We start from the raw sequence: 6904 nt of genomic DNA on the forward strand, positions 1-6904 counted from the left end.
GATTCCCATGTAACTACTATTTGTTTCTTACTATTTATTTCACTACCATGTCAATTATGTCTATATTATATTAAACAGATGTTTCATTCTAAGATGACAATAAAGAGTAGAAGAGTTAATAGCAACAGTTTAGATTCTCCCATCTGGTGTGTGTTTATTCTGGCTTATAAGTATAATTACATTTACTATATTAAAGAAGATAGGAGATCGTGAATTATTCGAATTACCAAGATTTTCAATCTTTATCGTTTGATCCATGATACAAAATTGTAAGGTTTCTCCCTCTCTATCTTTTTTCTTTTCTGTTTCTTTTCCGTCGAGAACATTAGATTTGGGAGTGAAATGAACAATATCTATTACGAAATCCAAATGGGTGTTAACGAGCAAGACACAATTTTTACGAAATCCAACTGAGTTCTATAAATCTTTTCTTGGTTTTCTATTTTCTCTATGTGATTGGATTGACTCATTAGTGGAATTGATTATAATATGCATTCAAGTGGGTTCTTCTTCATTTTATTGACCCATTGTGCATTTGTAATGTATTGGAGTTGATTGTAGACTTAGAGTAATCTGTTTCAGTTATTACTTTGTTTTGAATTAGAAATACATGAATGTGTGATTATTTGGGCAATTGAAGTAGGAAAAAGAGGAACTTTTTAATTAGAATTATGTAGAGTATTTCTTTTTAGTTCGTAATTTTAAAATTTGAAGAATATATCTAGAAGTGTGTACTAGAGCTAGACCATAAAAATTATATTTGTATAAAAGAAAATCTGTTGTGATGAGTAGAAAGTTGGCATATTGTTGTACATTTTTCACTAAATAACAGATGAGGTTTGGAAGATTGACTTTCTTGATTCTATTGGCAGAAAGTATTTTAGAAGAATGTCATGGGGTTGAGCAAAACTAAAGTGAACTTGAAGAGATTACTTGTAAATGCACCACAGCAGCAAAATCAAGCAAAGTTTATACATGTAAGTGCATATATCATTCAAGTTCGATTCTTTATAAAGGAATGATGATTGCATTTTCTCATTTTTCTTTTCATTCTTCGAAGTACCTTGGGTGCTTTTTGTTGCATTTATGTGAGACTGGTCACGAATATGATGAGTTTATCATATCATTGATTACATTGTGTTGTTTTTTTTCTTATAGATATATATTAAGATATTATATTCTTAGATTGCCGAGCACCTCTATGTAAAACAATAAGAAAATCTGATGCTTGCTAACGTTGCCTCAATCTGCTTAAAGATTTACAATTTATTCTATACTTTCACTGATAGTATCGTAAATGCTGCTGGATTCAAATGTAGTTGCATGCGACTTTTGAGTGCAAATTCAGCTACTACTGGATTTGGAATTGGATATGAAGTACTGAACCCGAATAAATCTGTACTTATTAGTTCAACTTCTACTGCTTAATTGAATTATACTATTACTGTAGGTTTTTAAATTGATATGCACATAAATCTGTTGCTCCAACGAGTTTTTTGCTTCGAACAACTAAACTGTTGGTGTTAAATTATGTATGCTTAAAAGCTTGACCTTGAATTTTCAGTCACAATAAAATTTTCACTGATTATGTAATGGCACAACTTATTGGTGAGGTAGAAAACATGATACACCTGTGGTCTCTAAATGTTCATATTTTATACTACTTTTGCTGACTAATCATATACTTTTTTGGCAGAATTTTGTTCATATTGTGGATCTTGAAGACATGATCCCTGAAAGAAGGGGTATTACATCTTTGAATACATAACTGGTAACCTTGGGGTTCCCTATCTAAAGATCCAATCCCTCTTCGTTCACCCAGCACAACAAGAGCATACTTTCTTGAATCAGTACGTGTACTGCAAAAAAAAAAAATAGTGGTTACTTTAAAATTTCCTTGGTCTGTCAGATTGATTCTCACTCAATTATTGCAGCATAATCTGCATGTTGGTTCTTATGTGAAGAATCGAAAAGAACTTTATTTATACGGTAACACATCCGGTCCCAAGCCCAGACAAAGGAGGAGAGTTTACTATCTCTTAACAGTAAGATCGCCGATTGTTCTGTGTTCACTTTATGATTTGATTCTACTTATCATTAATTATTCTTCTCTATTATGATAGATTTGCCTCGCTCAGTCACCACATGATTTGTCTCCTAAAATAGTCAGAATGCTATTAACGGAATCCTAAAAGTTAAGCTTTTGCTGCTAACTATTTTATACACCAAGTAAATTTGATCTTTTGCAAAGCAAGTCAGAATCTATAGAAAGTTATGCAAATTCTTAGCAAAGAGACCCTGGGGTTATTATTCCCGGGACCTTACCTTAAGTTAGTACATTCATATTTGCTTTAAATCAATGATAAAGTTAGTTGCCTCTATTATATAGTTGCGACACTTTCTGTTTGATAATCTGTAGTCATAAATAGGGACAGTGGAAAGTTGGGTCCTAAAAACTGCGGGGAACACTTGGATTAGACGGGAAAAAGTTCCAGTATGTAAAGGCCAATTTGATACTGTGACAGCGCTAATGTGACGACTCGGTCGGCCGTCTTAATAATTAACGCCCCGATCCCCTATTAACTGCTTTCCCCAAGTTTAATTCTGCTATTTTAATTTGCCGGGATGTTCGGTGTTGAGTTTCGGAGAGTTTTGGGACACTTAGTCCCTAAATGAGAGTTTAAGTGTTGGAAAGTTGGCCGTAGTTGAAACAGTGTGAAGATCGCCTCGGAATGGAAATCCGATGGTTCTGTTAGCTCCGTTAGGTGATATCGGGCTTAGGCGCGTGTTCGGATTGTGTTTTGGAGGTCCGTAGCTAAATTAGGTTTGAAATGCCGAAAGTTGAATTTTTGAAGTTCCGATCCGATAGTGAGATTTTGATCCGAGGGCCGGAATGGAATTCCAGAAGTTGGAATAGTTCCATAGTGTTGAATGTGATGTGTGTGCAAAATTTCAGGTCATTCGGACGAGGTTTGATAGATTTTTTGATCGAAAGCGTATTTTGAGAATTTTGGAGTTCTTAGGCTTGAATCCATGGTTAATTCAAGGTTTCGATGTTGTTTTAGGTGTTTTAAGGATTGGTACAAGTTTGGGTAGTAGTTTGTGACTTGTTGGTGCCTTTGGTTGAGGTCCCGGAGGCCTCGGGATGATTTCGGATGATTGACGAAAAGATTTTGAAATTTTAGTTGCAGCTTCAGCTGCTGGTTTTGTCATAACCGCACCTGCGGTTTGGGTTCCGCAGGTGCGGCGCCACAGAAGCGAAATTGAGGGAGGGCAGCAGGTTCCGCAGATGCGGGAGATTTTTTGCAGAAGCGGAACCGCATCTGCGAGTTGGAGACCGCAGGTGCGGAAATTGGCCATTAAATGAAAAGTTGCGGATGCAACCTTGGCTCCGTAGAAGCGGGACCGCAGATGCAGTCCCAAGGCCGCAAATGCGAAAATCGCTGGACAGAACATATAAATTCTTGTCTTCGCGAAATTTAGCCATTTTTCATTTTTTTCAAAACGGGAAGAAACTTGGGGAGCACTTTTCAAGAGGGATTTTCAGAGGAGTTCATTGGGGTAAGGTCTTTGGTCCCTAAACTCGTTATTAGAGTGATTTTTATATATTTAAGCATGAAAAATTAAGAAAAATCAGTGGTAATTGGGGGTTAGGGCTTGTCTAATTGGAGACTTTTGAGTGATGATTTGAGGGATGAATTGAGATCCGATATTGGTACTTTTGATATGACTGGACTTGTGAGAGTGCGAAGTTTCTAAAAATATAAATTTTACCTGATTTTGAGACGTGGGCCGAAGGGGTATTTTGGTCATTTTACCTAATTTCGCTTATTAGCTTAGAATATAATTGTAGAATTAGTTACTTGAAGTGTTATTTACATTATGAAATTGAACTGAATAGATTTGGGTCATTTGGAGTCGAGTACTAGGGGCAAGAGCATGGTTTCGGATTGATTTTTGAACCGGTTCGAGGTAAGTGACTTGTCTAACCTTGTGTGGGGGACCTTCCCCTTAGGATATGATATATTTGATAATTGAAATTCCTTGTACGTGAGGTGACGAGCGCGTACTTGAGCTAATTGTTGAAATTCCAGTTTTTCCTTAAGTATTTCAATTGAGTTCTTTTTTTTTCCTGTTTTATTCTACTTGCGAATTTAGCATATTGCTAGTTTAGAAAAGCATGTTTAGTTGACCTAATTGCATGTTTGCTTAAACTGCCTTAATTGTATTACGTGAAGCATGTTAGGCTAGAAATAACTGTTACTTGGTACAAAATTTAGCTTAATTAGGTATTCTTGTGTTGCTGCTGTGTGTTTTTTTACTTTGGGACTACGGGACGGCATCCTGGGAGATCCCATGTACGTATTTATGATCTGAACTGAGGTGCGGGATACCAAGAGATCCATGACACGTATATTGAGGATACTAAGAGATCCTCGGGATACCGAGGGATCCCTAGCATATATTGAGGATACCAAGAGATCCTCGGGATACCAAGAGATCCCTAGCATATATTGAGGATACCAAGAGATCCTCGGGATACCAAGAGATCCTCGGGATACCAAGAGATCCCTAGCATATATTGAGGATACCAAGAGATCCTCGGGATACCAAGAGATCTCCGGCTATCATCGTTGTTATGAGTGGTACTTCCTGGTGTTTGCCTTTATTTCTGTTTCCGTTATTGTACTCCTTGTTATCCTGTGTAGATTCTTACTGTAGATTCTCAATTGTACTGTTTATCTTATCTTGTCATCTTATTATTTATTTAACCTCAGTAGGGCCCTGACCTTCCTCGTTACTACCCGACCGAGGTTAGGCTTGGCACTTACTGAGTACCGATGTGGTGTACTCATGCCCCTTCTGCTCATGTTTTTTATGTGCAGATCCAGGTACCGCTACTCAGGCCTACCCCCTTGAGGGAGGCGACTGTTTTAGAGACTTCGAGGTACATCTGCCGCGTCCGCAGACCGATGAGTCCTTTCTATTCCTGCTTTTAGTATTTAGCCCTTCTGTATTTTTCTATTCTTATTAGATATTCCGGAGTTAGAGCTATGTAGTATTTTTCTTAGCTTGTGATTCGTGGGTTTCCAAGTCTTGGATTTACGTATTGGTATCAAGAGTTAAACATGGTGTACGTCGAGCGGCACATTTAAACACTATTATTACTTTATTCTTATTTTAAATTGTTTTACTTCCGCAAATTTTAGTTTTTCTTCTGCAATTTAGGCTTACCTAGTCGTAGAGACTAGGTGCCGTCACGATGGTTCACGGAGGGCGAACCGGGATCGTGACAGCTAATTCCATGAAACTTTTTGTTACTGCTCTTGCCATGAATTGGAAAACTAGCTAAGGTCATTTCTGTTTTTGTTGCTCATTCTTTTTCAGAAGCTTGGAATGCTCAAGAAGCAAAGCATGGAACATACAAGTTCAATCACCTTGTATACTCCGATAGTCAAAGGCAAAAATGATGAGGATATGAGTGTAAGTTCCTCTTAATTAGTCCTTTTAACTTATAGGAGAAACTAACTAAGCAACTATGTTGTACCAATGTATGTCATTTTTAATTTTTTTAATTGATACATGATATGATGTTTTATCAAATTCTCAAACTTGGGCAACTTTTAAAATAAAAATTAATTACATCAGTAGAGCTAAGTGGAATATTTTTGGACAGATTGAAAAGGTATGATGAGTGCTTCCCTTCATGTAATCTACTTTGTTTGTTATTGAGTAATTTGATTCTCAAAATGATGTGCAATTCCAGAGCTTCATAGGTATGGTCCTGTCCTTGAATGCATTATCACAATACTGAAGAATTAGCATTGGAAAAGAGGCTGTTCAACTGCTTTCAAAAGACAAATATATGGGTCTTCCTCTCTTCCCCTTGGCCCTCTTCCCGTCTTGTATACCCTTGCTGCTATTAGCATTCTGCCTACTCTTATCATCCTCCATTATTCCAGCACTTCTCACTTTCTTCTAAGAAATGAATCCTGCTTGGTTTTTTAATCTTAATTAGAAAACTTCATATACAATTAGCTTTCTCTAAATTTGCTCAAAGGGATTATATACATTTATTTGATTCTATTCTTTGTAGGTCCTCTTCATGGGATTCGGTATGGTCTGAAGAACATTATTGGCTTTCAAATCTTTCAAGAATGAAGTTCTTGATGTTGAAGCTTGGACTTATAAGAGGTATTGATATTTAATGAATGTAGAGACCGCATCCAGAAGCGACCTTGTGCATATGTTTGTATAACTTATAGATACGGATGCAAGCTGAAATCTACTGCTGCAGTTTTTGTTGCAAAATTGGTCGCTGGTTCTAAATAGGGAGAGTTTCACGAGCTTCGGGTTGTCCTTGCTAACCAGAGGATAAAATTAGAATTTTATCAGTTTGACTCATTGTTTTAATACCGTGCCAACTGGATATCTACATTCAAAGAGCAGCGCGTGTAGGTTTTGTAAAACCTGCCTGCCAAGTGCCAACACAAGTTTTCTCAGTACAATGTACTATTTGCCAACCCTTCTGATTATAGTTGATCCCCTTCTTCATTTTGTTTTGCCCTGTTCAATTTTCTCTTTACGATTGGTTGGTGGTCCTTTTTTTTTCCTCCTGTTCCCCAAGTTGGCACTGCTGAAACTAAAAAACATGAGTTTTGCTGAAGGGTGAGTTTTGCTGAAATTTTTCTTCTTTAAGCTTTCCCTGCTATCTACTACTGCTGACAAGCTAGACATGCTTCTTTTATTAGCTTTCTGTTTCATCCTGATTAATATGATGGCTCTATTTTGTTTCATCTTGATTAATTTCATAGCTCTACTTAGCTTCTTAACTGATATATAACGAACTATTTGTGATTTAACATATGTAAATTAAGTTATTGTTAGTGAAAGCTGTGGAAAT

At 36.8% G+C, this 6904-nt stretch overlaps 1 long non-coding RNA gene across 1 annotated transcript; it reads left to right on the forward strand.

Moving 5' to 3' along the window:
* The first annotated feature begins 903 nt into the window (after window positions 1-903).
* Window positions 904-6586, forward strand: LOC104241729 (uncharacterized). Its single transcript, XR_011402684.1, has 6 exons — window positions 904-977; window positions 1697-1850; window positions 1935-2045; window positions 4887-4948; window positions 5389-5484; window positions 6098-6586. It is a non-coding gene; the product is annotated as an uncharacterized lncRNA (long non-coding RNA).
* The last annotated feature ends 318 nt before the right edge of the window (window positions 6587-6904 follow it).

Source organism: Nicotiana sylvestris, chromosome 1 (assembly GCF_000393655.2).
Source record: "Nicotiana sylvestris chromosome 1, ASM39365v2, whole genome shotgun sequence".
Taxonomy (NCBI): Eukaryota; Viridiplantae; Streptophyta; class Magnoliopsida; order Solanales; family Solanaceae; genus Nicotiana; species Nicotiana sylvestris.